Consider the following 14255-nt stretch of genomic DNA (forward strand, 5'->3'; position numbering starts at 1 on the left):
CCCACCCAAAAAAAGAGGCAGCAGTTATAGAGAGACTGGGTTCTCCTTTACCTCCTGACTCTGGATCAACACTTCATTCCTACCACCACCTAATTCCTTCCCTATCCACTTCCTCTGTTCTGCCTGCAGTTACTGCAGGGCTCTTGAGGAGCAATATGCAATAGTACCCATTATCCTAGTTTTTAGTCTGTTTTTGCGCCAAAAAAAAAAATTCTGTTTAAATATAGTTTTTAAAGTGTTTATCAATGTTTAGATTTTTTCCAGCTATTTTCCTAAAGTATATTTTTTACTATAAATGTCCTGTCAGCTGCTAATTTAGTAACTTTTAATCATAAATATTTGCAGTTGATGTATTTTTGAAAGACTTTCAAGAAGGGATTTGTTTTTACCATGAGCTACCTTATGTAGTTCAGTAAAGTGTGTAAGTGTAAATATACGTTTTATACGTTACATTAAAATGTAAGCGCTGTTTTCATTGTTTTATAGAGTAGTACTTTACTAAACTAAGAATTGTACAATTATGCTTTTTATACAACTTGAGCATCATTAGAGGAATAGCTGATACAGCTAGGTGCAATTACAGTTCAAACCACATTTTTGTTAATTTCAGACCTAAATTATACAGGTTTTTATTTATGTGTATTTATATGTAAATGTCATCAAGTGAATTGTTTATCATTGAAGTCTACCATCAAATAGTTGTTTATATGAGAACTGTCTTGCGCTAATTACTACAAAAAGTATTACTAGAGGCCTTTAAATCTCTAATGATGTGTTCCGATGTCATGTCTAAATTAGTATGTCCCACTCTACCTAGACTTTCTTATCAAACTATTTTTGATTAACAGAAGTTAATATAATGTGGGTTAGTATTTGCTTTCATTAAGGACTTACACATTCGTTTTAGAGTGTGTGTAATTCATCTTGTCCCTAAGGGCACCTTTGGGGGGGGAATCAAATATGATGTATGTTTTTGCTATAAAATGAGCAATTTTTACCGTGGTAAACTGGTGCTGGGGAAAAAATCAAAGTACATGATAGGAAAGGGAGGGGAAAAAGATGTTCCTGGAACCTTTGGTATTGTCTGTATAGGGAGAAGAGATTGCAAATAGTTCAGTTGTTTTCACTGGTGTATCAAGGGACTGAGTACAGCGTGGAAAAAATAAACGTTTTTTGCATTTAGCAGACCTTTTTGTCTTCCCACAGGTGATCTGACATTTCATGTCTGTCTCATGATTCTCAAATCTCTAACTAGGGATTTTAAGTACATTCCAGTTCCTCACTTCCATGAAACTTATTTCTAAATATAAATACTCTTGTTTCGAGTGTGTGTAGCTGAATGTGTCTTTAACTTAGAATTTTAATAGTTTAAGTGCTTTTGAAAATGGTTGAAAAGGCAGCATTGAATAGCTAAGTTTTCCCACCACAGTAGTTGGATGCATATTTTTAACTCAAGTTTGTGTCAGACAATATCATTTGTATGTGAGCTTTCAGTGAACATGAAAATGGTTTTTGGTTTTTTTGTACTAAACTTGGACATGAGGTGGTGTTTATTTGCTTAATAGTAAAACATTGCTTTCATAATAAGCAGAGTTTTTATTAAAGAACTAGCTGGATGAAGCACCACATGAAAACTTGCAAGTTAAATTGGTACAACTTAGCTGGATTCAAAATGTACTATAGAGGGCTCGAATATTTAAGAATTTTTAGATTAGAAAATATTTGCATCAACACACAAATTAGAAGGTGACACAGCAGGTAATCCTTATTAAACTGGATATAAGTGCTGTAACCTTTCTCTTTATTTATTGTAGTCAAATAATTGTTTTATAAATACAACCTAGGTTTTATGTTGCAATTGGTGTGACCACAGCATGGATGGTGATGACTCCTTCCTAAATCTAATGATGCTCATAGAAACTTGCTTAAGATGTCTGTTTTCTGGATGGATCCAAAGGGTGAGTAAGTTAGGGTTAAACATCTGAGGCATCTCCCCCCTAGATGCTCAAAAGGCATACAGAGCAGCATTAGTGTAGTTGTGTACCTAGAGTCTGAAAATCTTCCCCCAAGATTGCTTTGATGTTTAAACATTCTTAATTAACTTTTCTGTCTTCGGCAGGTGGAAGTTGCTGATGCCTTTCCTTTTAAAGGGCTAGCTTTTTCAAGAATGCTTACATTAAATTACAGATGTAGGGAAGACACACATGTTCAGCATTCTGTTCAATGACTGAGCTAGGATGCGTCTATAGTTGTGTATGGGACTTGTCAAATATGTAAGTGCACAAATTACATTAAATGCAGCATAGCTGTACTAAGCATCTTGACAAGCATGTTCTATGAACTGAAAGAATATTTTTTCTATTATGCAATTATACCTAGCTGTTAGTTTAATGTGCAGAGTCTTATCTGCTTTGGCTAATGTATGCATTTATAGAATTGGCCTTTCAAAAGATATATGCATCTTATTTCACTTGACTCCTAAAATTAACTTTAAAATGTTGGTTTTGAATATGTAATGTTGCATGTCCGTTACCCTAAACTGAGGCCCAGATTTTTTTAAAGGTATTTAGGCATTGCTGCACCTTGGATTTAGGCACCTAAGTGCCTGAATCCCTTTTTGAAAGTGAAATTTAGACTCCTAAATCAGTTAGGCATTGTAATGCTGAGCACAGTAATGCCTAAATACCTTTACAAAAATCTAGTCCTGAGTACTTAACAGAAACTTGAAAAGAATACATGCTTATGAAGAGATTTGCTAAATTACTTTTTGGTCACACCTTGAAGCTCCATTTCTAGACGTTTCCAGAAGTTTTCAGCCAACGTTTAACATAAGGTTTTCATTGGTATTCTGTCTGTCTGCTGAGACTAGTCGAGTTTCCCCATGCCTCTATACTCTAACTTTTCATCTTTTCCATCGTAAATCTGTTATTAACTCTGTTTATTCTCTAGTCCATTTAGTCACTTATGTGCTAGTTCCAAGATAATTGGTTTTGTAATACATTTGCAAATGATATGAGATACATTGATGGTATTTTCATACTCTGGGCAAATAACAAACACCCTCAGATTTTCACCACAACTTCAACAACCACCACCCGTACATTAAACTCTGGAACATTTCCCCACTAGCATCAACTTCCCAGATGCCACAATCAGCTTCAGCATTGGAACACTTCAGGCAACTAAGAAACCCACAGATCAGCACACCTACCTTTATAGATCCAGTAACCTTCACAAATGCACCAAGAAATCTTATCTCCAGTCAGGCACTATGCTCTGGGGAGACAGTCTGGGATATACACTTAACATACTCAAAACTGCCTTCACCAAACAAGGACACTCCACCAGAGAAGTAGCTCACATCATAGAACAGGCCATCCAAATACTCAGAGAACCTGCTTCAATACAGAAATAAACCCCCCTCTGACCCACAGATATAGTTGCCACCTACCACCTCACACTGGAATCCATATGGGGTATCATCAAACTACCACCGCCTTCACATAATCCCCCCCCCCACCCTCTCTAAGCTCATCAACATCAGAAGCAAGCTCCCTACAGACCAGGACCCACTGACTCAAAGCGGCACGGTTCCTTACCAGAAAAACAGATGCAAAACCTGCAGACCTATCTCCACTACTATGATGGTCAACAATGCACGTTTCAAGATCCATGGGTCTTGCATATGCCTATCACAGGTGGTGTACCTTATCTAATGTAATAAATACCCCATTAACTATGTATGTGAAACCAGATAATCACTATGCTCTCAAATGAACTCAGGAAAGACAAACACCATCTCACCTGTGGGTGAACACTTTTCACAAAGTGATCATTCTATATCTAACCTGTCAGCTCTTATCCTCAAGGGAAACCCGCACAATACTTTCAAAAGATGAGCTAGGGAACTAAGACCATAACTTAATAAAGACCATGATTTTTAGTGTCTACTAAAAACACTGGATTTATGTCTTTTATTACCTTACTCTGTAACCCACTAACCCCACCCTCATAGGAGAAAAAGGGGGTGTTAATGGGCTACTTCACATTGAAAGCTCGTGCTCCAATACGTCTGTTAGTGTATAAGGTGCCACAGGACTCTTTGCTGCTTTTACAGATCCAGACTAACATGGCTACCCCTCTGATACTTCACATTGAATTGTCTCTTAGAATATGTGCTATTTTTAAAAATAATTACTTTTGCTAAACTATTTGTTGGATCTTGTATTCAGCTGTGACACACTGAATACCTTTCCCAGAAGAAGAGCTCAAAAGTCTCTCTCTTTGGCTATGTCTACACCATACACCTTTTAGCGACACAGCTGTGCCACTACAGCCATGCTGCTGAAAGGCACACAGTGTAGCCGCTGTTTGTCAACAGGAGAGAACTCTCCTGCCAACAAAGTGCTGTTCACACTGGTGCTTTTCATCAGCAAAACTTTTGTCGGGGGGGTTCACACCCCTGAACGACAAAAGTTTTGCTGAAGGAAGTCCAGTGTAGGAAAAACCTCACCAACAAAAGTTGGTTGAATAAAAGATCTCACTCACCTTCTCTTTAATATCCTGGGACCAAAATGGCTAGAACAAAACTGTCATCAGGAGTGTCAGTACTAGCATGTATGATTGTGATAGGCTCTACTTTGCACAGAAATAGAACAGAGTTGGCTATCAACATTTCTGGCATTATGCTGAGATTTTATTCTAGCTCTACAAGCTAAGAAGGCAGCTTCTTTAGATCGTTTAAGGTTTCTGTAAGATTCACCGGTGCCTCTGGCAAACTTGTTTCTTTTGATGCATCCTATGACTAGGGTGACCAGATGTCCTGATATTTGGGCCTTTTTCTTATATAGACTTCTATTACACACGCCCCACACACACACACCTCCTGTCCTGATTTTTTCACACTTGCTATCTGGTCATCCTACCTATAACTATCTTTCCTCTACAAATTGTAATGTGACAATCTTAGCCATAATGCCCAAGCTAACACTAAAGCTGCTCTTCCTTTTCAGATAGGGTTAGAAATTTAAGCTTATCTATGATTTTGTCCCCCATCCTCTGTCATTTAGGAATCCATAATAGTTGGAGCTCTTGTAGTTTCAGGCATTCAGCAAGGGCAAAAGCATAAGAATCCAGACTGATGAGACGAACAGCAACTTATATCAAGAAGAGGGAAATTGGGAGGCAAGGAAAGAACTGTGTGTTGCTGGTTTGGGCTGAAAAGCACCTTTTCAGACATCTCACGTGCAGTGACAGTATAACTCAGCTGTGGTTTTCATCCTTCAGCAGGCAAGTTAGTATTTTGTATGGTGGTCTCCAAATTCAATGGGAATTCTCTTTTCAAGCCAGTCTGTATACTGTTCCAAAGCCACACGTGTCTGGAATGGTTTAGCAAATGGAGGTCAAGGTTAACTTGCTGTAACTTGTTTTCCATGTTAGACTATTCTCAAAATTTACACTAGTACTACAGGCTTAGGTTTTTTCAGGCCACAGTTGAAACACCACATGTCTCATATTGATTTGATTTAACTGATTTTAATTTTGAAATTAGACAATTCCTCTATATTCCCTGATAACTAAATGTATTGGGTGACAAATACAGGTTGAAACACCAATATTCAGACACCAAGTGTAAAGCACAAATAAAAATGTTTTTAAAGCAGCCCTGTTTACACTAGAAACATAACTATCCATCCAAAATGTATACAAAAAATGTACTGGCCCATGTACAAAAACTACTCTATCATGATTGATAATGGGCAGTTAAAAGTGTTTTTTATATCAAAATTCAACCAAGTAGAATTTCAAAAGTTTGATGCAATATATGAAAACATGATGTTTAGTATCTTTAAACTCAGTCTTAAGTCTATCTCTATAACAGAAGAAATAGTCATTCTTTACTACTTCCATACAAACCAAAACTAGGGTAACTTGGTTCATTCAGCTCTAATCTTTTTCATAGACCTTCCCGCTGATTCTTATTGAAAAAAGATGTATCCCTTTTTTGGTATCTCCTGCAGGACTGACAGATGCTAAACCTCTTATTTCCAGGAAGTTCTGTGTTCAAGGTCATAAAACATGACTTTTTTTGTTTGTTACAAGAAACATAATTTACTTCTGCTGTGTCAAGTTCTGGTGTCTATTGTTGGCCTTAAGCAAGAAGAAATCAGTTGCACCCAATCTTGCTTTTATGTTACCAACTATACCCTTTCTTGGAATGCCCATGGCTTGCAGCCTAGTGCTAGCTTACTAATGTAAGGCTGTACTCAGAACTTGCTTGGACAAAACTCCCATCGATCTCAGAAGGAGCTGTGATCAAGTAAGATAGGCAGAATAGTGTCCTTTGTTTCAGGAAGCATTCTTGTACTGCTCCAGGAGAACTCCAGAGGTTTGCATGCAGTTGTGTAAATGTTAACATTTGACTAATCTGTCCACTGGAAAACATGAAGCCAGAGATGGCTTTTTATAATAGGAAAAATTTCCAGTAAGTTCAAACATCACCTTCATAGGGAAGAATAATCAAATGCATGAACAGTGATAGGAGAACTTGCAAAAACGTAATTAGGAAGAAACTGTATCCCTTCTTGGTTTCTTGTTATAATTTTGCCCAACTCTGTTAATGAACCTATTAAATGCAGTGCGTTCATCTTTGGTGGCTTCTCGTGTGTCCGGTACTTCCATTCCTTCAATTGATATGCTCATTAGTTCATTCACGTGATCAGGCAAAAGGCGACTTCTTTCAGAACACAAAATTCTATTCAATGAGGCAAAAGAACGCTCAACTGTAGCTGTTATGACTGGGAGTAGCAAGAGATGAATTCCTACTTCTTTCATCCCAGGAAGCATAGCACAAAGATCGGGTCGAGCCACTAGTGATGATAAAAGAAGTTGAAGTCAAATCTTCATTAATTCATTGTATGATATTCCACTCTATGTTCAAATTCTCTATTATATCTTGAGCACATAGAAGTGCCTCACTCCACTCAACTGTCGGTGTTTTATAGGACGGATCTGTAAAAACTATGTAGAGTTTGAGTAAAATCTAGAAGTCGCTGTTGTAGATTTTTAAGAATCAAGTCTGTGTACTTTTTCAGTTGTCTTAACAAACATTTCTTGTCCTCTTCACTTAAGGATTCAATATAAATGCCTTCATTAGTCAACTTCTGGACTGAAGTCTTTGCTTCTTCCAGTAGTTTTTCAATGGATAGCTCTCTGATCCAAATGTAGCTTCTGTTGCTGGACAAAGATCTACTACTGTTGTAGCAGATGCCTGGATGACATTGTTTAATGACTCAATTGATTTCAACAGTCATCCACCAGCCTCACTGCTTAGATCCATCCCATCTTGGTAGATCTATTCCAAAGCCAGTAATAATGGCTGGAGTAATTTTAAGACAACAGCCAAGGATCACTTATGAGAAAACCAGAGGGTTTTCCCAGGTTGGACAAATTTGAACTTCAGTCCCAGTGTATCTTCTATATTTTTCCAAGATATTCAGTCTTTTTGGACTCTTGCGGAAAAAAATATAATGAAGACATTAAATTTATAGCCTTTTTTAATGTCTTTTTAAGAGTCTGCTGCTCGTACTAACCCTAGTTAGAGTAGCTGGCCTCTGCAGTGTGTATAGGAGAGATTAGGGTTACACTTTTCTCTGAGCAAAGCTTGTACTCCACTATGTCTTCCAGAGAAGTTTGCAGCTCCATCAAATGCACAAGCAGACATCCCTTTGGGGTCCAATTGACAAGCATTTAACTATTCTAAGATGTGGGTTGTCACAGATGCAGCTGATGTGTCTTCTATAACTTGAACATCTAGAAATGCATCTACTGGCCTATCACTGACATCAAGATAACATACGCAGTGACTTAATACTTGATGCCTATTTGCATTGGTACATTCATCAGCCATGTATCCACATTTTTTGAATGGGGTGAGAGAGTTCTTCACTTTTTCAACTGTTGAGTCTTTCTCTGTTGTACCACAGGCTTCTAGCTGGTCAGTTGAGTTTCTTGCAGAAAGATAGTGAGCATTTGCTGGTCTTGTTCAGAACCAGTGTTCAACTTCAGGATGAACAAGTGACAATGCACTTAACATTAGCACACACTACAAACTGGAGGCCATCTCTTGCTTAAATAGAAAGTATGATGCCACAGCCATGTTTGTTCGCATGAACTCTGTTGTGTCTCCAGCCTTCTTAACAGCCTCATTAACACACTGGTGTTGTCCTTGGTCAGTGGAGACTCACAGTTCAGAGGTGCTGTCACATGAGTTCACCTCCCACATGAGGGGAAGGAAGGCACCTTGCTCATTCCTCCAGCTGCTCACTGTTTGCTCTGGCCACTGTTCACTCTATTGCTCTGTTGCCAATGGCCCTGCACCATCTCCTCCTGCTGCCACCTGCCATTGTGACCTCTGATAATTGGTCTTGAGGTTCTGCCCAGCTCTGTGATTTCAGCTGAGCTCTCAGTGGGGGAACCTCGCTGCTAGTGCAGACTGGGCCATCTCTTCCACAGAAACACTGTCCCACAGCAGGTCTAACCACTTAGACCTGATTATCAGGTCACTTAAAACAAAAGACTATCTATGGAGCCTAATCAGCTCTGTCTTTAAAAAGTGGAGAGGGGCAAGTCAAATACACCTCTGCCTCGATATAACATGACCCCATATAACACAAATTCGGCTATAATGTGGTAAAGCAGTGCTCCGGTGGATCAAAGCAAGTTCTAAATAACGTGGTTCCACCTATAATGTGGTAAGATTTTTTGGCTCCTGAGGACAGCATTATATCGGGGTAGAGGTATAGGGAAGACACACATGTTCAGCAAAACACCTATCCCCACCCTCTCTCTTGATGCCCTCAGTCAGCACAGGCTAAGTACAGTTCTACTGCCCTTTACTCTTACAATAAGAATAACAACATTTAATTCCTCCCCCGCCCCGCATTCAAGTGATTTGTAACCCAAACCTAGCCAAAACCTATCACTTGGGCAATGCAGCTCTGTTTGCTGGATACCTAGGTAGATTAGGTGTCAATGTAAATACAATCTGGTCCTGAAGCCTTTCTCCCTAGCCCCTAGCTCGTCACTAGCTGTCAGGGAGAGCACTTTTAGACTTTGCTTACACATCATCATTTGAAATTATTAGGTTGGCCAACATCACCGAAATGAATGCACTGACATTGTCATAAAACAACAGCTGTATAAGGAAGCTAGTCTATGTTCATACTTTTCAAATCTATTATACTTTTTCAGATACACTTATTTTATCATACACTGTATATGCTTTTAAAGTGTGTATTAATATTTCAATTCACATTTCCAAACAATCACTAAATTGGCAACACTGCATGTAATTCACAAAAGTGTGGGGGGGGGAGTGGGTGTTGGGGAAATTCAGGGGGCGTGTAGGGAAATCTATGTATAGAGCTGTAAGGGCACTTGTCAAGAAAAATCAACTTGAAATGTGAGCTCAGAAATGTGAGATTTTACAAAGCGTATACAATTATCCACTAGTGGGAGATGCAGACCACCATTATTCACGGCCTCAGACATGTGAGAGCTATATATACAGCTGTTTGACTCATTTTTAAGGCTGTTAAACAAAGTTTGGACCCCACTTCTTTTATATACCAAATCATCTTCAATGCTTTTTGTCATAGTTATATAACTATTTGCTGCAGGTCAGAAACAAACTCTGAAATCTGCCTTCCACACATTCATCAGAGCTTTGCTTTGTGATAATGTATCCATTAGGCAGTATTGTGTTAATAGGTTTTCATAGATCTTTGTCAGAGCATGCATAGATTTGCCTCAACCTTTGGGGAAGCATCAGAACCCATTTACTCTAGAGAAGATGTATCCTTAGGTAAAAAAACTTTCCACCCTGTAAACCAGTCCGCTATATTAGACTACTTATCCTATGTATCTCAAATTGCAGGCCTGCCCTCACTGTTCTTATTGAGGTATTGGCTGGTAGCAGACACTAGGTAATAACTTGTTTGAAGTGATACCCTACCCCTCTTAAGGGTTATGAGTAAAACTGTCTACAGTGTCCACACTGAGAGATTACCTAGAAGACTGGCTTGGTTTTGGCCATCTAACTTTTACAGTGGTTTAACATTTGGCAAGTTATTAAATGGGGGAAAAAGCTATATGAATGCAGAGTTAAGATTGCTTGGTGGTAGGTCATCCCCTTTCAGAATGCTGAATTGAGCAAAACTCAAACTTGAAAACCAGGAAATATACAGTTCTGATTACCCATGTAACCTTAACTCTGCCGTCTTTCAGTAATGACCCAACATAACCTGTTAAAACATACCTTTACTCTGCAGTCGTGAAATATACAATCTCTTCACCTCCTTTACAACCCCTTCACTCTCAACTACAGGATTCCATCAAACGCTATTAAAGGACAAAAAGGCGTGGGAAAAGAACTTTGCTCATGCCACCTTTCCTCTTGTTCCCTTGAAGCTGTACTGGCCAATGGGAATTATTTGCATACACTCCAAGTACAGTCAATGTATTAGGTTTTCCTGAACTAAATGGTGGAGGCAGTAGTTGGGCTGGCTTGGTAAAGGGGTGTTTGGGATATAGGTACATACAGACTACTTTGAGATGTAACATAAGCTGGAGCGAGCTTGGGGTAAGTGCCACGTGGGCAGCCACGGACCCTCCACCTGCCCTGGGTGGTGACATGGGCTAGGGGCTGCTGTCGGGCCCCACAACCCAGGGAGGTGGAGGAGCCCAGGCTTGGCCATCGGGGCCTCAGGGGGAAGATGAGGGTCAGGGGTGGGGCCACAGAGGGGACAGGGACTCATGCCCACCCTCTCCTCTCCCCCCCCCCACTTTTAGGAAGAATCCATCACCCTAGTCTAAGCATTCATTATCTGCAGGCACACTCCAGTGTGGTCAGTGACTGGCAGAGGCAATAGTTAGCTCAGCTCGATAGAGGTGTATTTGTGAGCTCTCTGGATTACTTTGAGGTGCGTGACAGAGCTGTAATTGTGATATAAGGAGCTCTGTGTTTTCCTGCCATGTGTGTGAGAAAACAGAAGAGTTGCATGTGTGCCTTCGGGATGCAGTCTGCATCATTTCTGTGCAGAATTGCATAGGTTACGTCAGTAGCAAGGCATAGGCTTTTATTACAAAGGATACCGTCAGCAGGGAGGTGGAATATGAAAGGATTCTAATCAGGGCTGTCTAATCGCAGTTAACTCACACGATTAACTCAAAAAAATTAACTGCAATTGAAAATAATACAGTAGGAAGATAGATAGATAGATATACACACAGAGAACATGTATTTTCCACTGCATGCAGCCGATGAAGTGGGTTTTAGCCCACGAAAGCTTATGCCCAAATAAATGTGTTAGTCTCTAAGGTGCCACAAGTACTCTTCGGTCTTTTTGCTGATACAGACTAACACGGCTCCCACTCTGAATCTTAGAGCTAGTTTCTTCTATTTATGTCCACCTGTGTGGCGGGGGAAGCTGTATGGATGGGAAATGCACCTACTTCCCCTCAAAGCTGCCACCAGTCCCTCTGCATAAACTCAATGCAGCAGATGGACCGTGGGGGAGGGGAAGTCACTGAACAGCCATTCTAAGTGGCATGTGCCTCTCCAATACTGCCCAAGTAGTGTGTCAAAAAAGATTCATTAATGCTGCTTGCAGCAGCATTTGCTCCCCTTCTGTGCTCTGTGACCCCCAGCAGCGAGGTCAGAGCACAGCTGTGGCCCAGGAGGAGCCAGAGGCAGCATGTTGAGGGGAGGGAGGAAGCTGAAAGGAACCTGGAGGGACAGTTCTTCTGCCTCTAGCAAGGGATTTTACCCGGTTTGGTCATGGTTTGCTGTGCCCCTTTGGCCTCTGCCCTTCTTTCAGGCCACAGCCCTGGCCCTCCCACCTCACTGTTGCCCATCCAGAGATGCAGCAGGGGTAACAATCTGCTGGAACAGAGGGTCCTGCAAACTATTTTTCAGAGAAATCCCAGTTTGCTTACAAACTTATTGATTTAAAAAGTTAAATTTTTTCTTAAAAATTTATTGAGCATTGTATTTTGGATCTGAATCAGTTCCCTGGGCTTATATCTTAAATATGTGCAGTTTCTTAGCTGTAATTTGTAAGGTGAAGTCATAGTATTGTTTAAAAGAACTCCAAATCGATCTTTCAAAACTGCACATGCAAGTATTTCTATTTGCTTTGCATAAACATTTGTGCCAATATACCTTGATTACGCAAATGTTCACAGAAAACAAATATAAAAGACGTGTGAGCATGTTGAAAGAAAACTCATTTAAAAAAATGAATGTGAACAACTTTTGCAATATTTGCCCAACTCTAGCTTCATCCCAGAAGAATGTGGGTGTCTTACTCCCCTGCACTTACAGAAAAAGGAAGACTGCTAATGGCTGTTTACTGACACCCTTGCTATTCATTAAATCAGTGATCATGCTTAGTCATGGCTTGCTGCCCCTAATTCTGTTCTTTTCCGATTTGGGAAGAGATGGTGTTGTTGGGGAGGGAGTATCAGTCAAAGGCTGTGTTTTAGGTAAGGTCAGAAATTGGCATGTGATGCAGTAATTGTAACACTAACACCAGTAAGGAGATTTTGGTACAGCAGTTGAGGAGCTTTGGGTGGTGTTCAGGCAGAAAGAATATTACTGCAGCCTTTGTATTTCTGCCCATCAGCCTGTACAAATAAAGTCCTAACTGGCTACCAACTAATTACAATATGAATAGGGGCTGTCAATTAATCACACTTAACTTCGTGCGATTAAAAAAAATTAATCGTGATAAAAATCATGATTAATTGTACTTATAACAATAGAATACCAATTGAAATTTATTAAATATTTTTGTTTTTTACATTTTCAGTATTGATTTCAATTACAACACAGAATACAAAGTGCACAGTGCTCACTTAATATTACTATTTTTATTACAAATATATGCACTGTAAAAATGATAAACAAAAGAAATAGTATTTTTCAATTCACCTCATACAAGTACTGAAGTGCAGTCTCTATCACGAAAGTGTAACTTACAAATGCAGATTTTTTTGTTACATAACTGCACTCAAAAACAAAACAGGGTAAAACTTTAGAGCCCAGAAGTCCATTCAGTCCGACTTCTTATTCTGACAATTGCAAAGACAAACAAATTTGTTTGTATTGATGGGAGATACTGCTGCCTGCTTTGTATTTATAATATCACCTGAAAGTGAGAATAGGTGTTAGCATGGCACTTTTGTAGCCGGTGGGGCAAGGTATTTACATGCCAGATATACTAAACATTTGTATGCCCCTTCCATGCTTCAGCCACCATTCCAGAGGACATGCTTCGATGCTGATGATGCTCATTAAAACAATAATACATCAATTAAATTTGTGACTTTACTCCTTGTGGGGAGAATTGTATGTCTCCTGGTCTGTTTTACCCGCATTCTGCATATATTTCATGTTATAGCAGTCTCGGATGATGACCCAGCACATGTTCGTTTTAAGAACACTTTCACAGCAGATTTGACAAAACGCAAACAAGATACCGAAGTGAGATTTCTAAAAATAGCTACAGTACTCAACCCAAGGTTTAAGAATCTGAAGTGCTGTCCAAAATCTGAGAGGGACGAGGTGTGGAGCATGCTTTTAGAAGTCTTAAAAGAGCAACACTGAGGCAGAAACTACAGAACCCAAACCACCAAAAAAGAAAATCAACCTTCTGCTGGGGGCATCTGACTCAGATGATGAAAATGAACATGTCAGTCCGCACTGGTCTGGATCATTATCAAGCAGAACCCATCGTCAGCATGGACACGTGTCTTCTGGAATGATGGTTGAAGCATGAAGGGACATATGAATCTTTAGCACATCCGTCCCGTAAATATCTTGCAATGCCAGCTACAACAGTGCCATGTGAACGTCTTCTCACTTTCAGGTGACACTGTAAACAAGAAGCAGGCAGCATTATCTCCTGTAACCAACCTTGTTTGTCTGAGTGATTGGCTGACCAAGAAGTAGGACTGAGTGGACTTATAGGCTCTAAAATTTTACAGTTTTATTTTTGAATGCAGGTTTTTTTGTACATAATTCTACATTTGTAAGTTAAACTTTCATGATAAAAAGATTGCACTACAGTACTTGCATGAGGTGAATTGAAAAATACAATTATTGTTTTTTACAGTGCAAATATTTGTAATAAAATAAATATAAAGTGAGCACTGTACACTTTGTATTCTGTGTTGTAATTGAAATTAATATA

This window comes from Mauremys mutica, chromosome 4 (assembly GCF_020497125.1).
Source record: "Mauremys mutica isolate MM-2020 ecotype Southern chromosome 4, ASM2049712v1, whole genome shotgun sequence".
Lineage (NCBI taxonomy): Eukaryota > Metazoa > Chordata > Testudines > Geoemydidae > Mauremys > Mauremys mutica.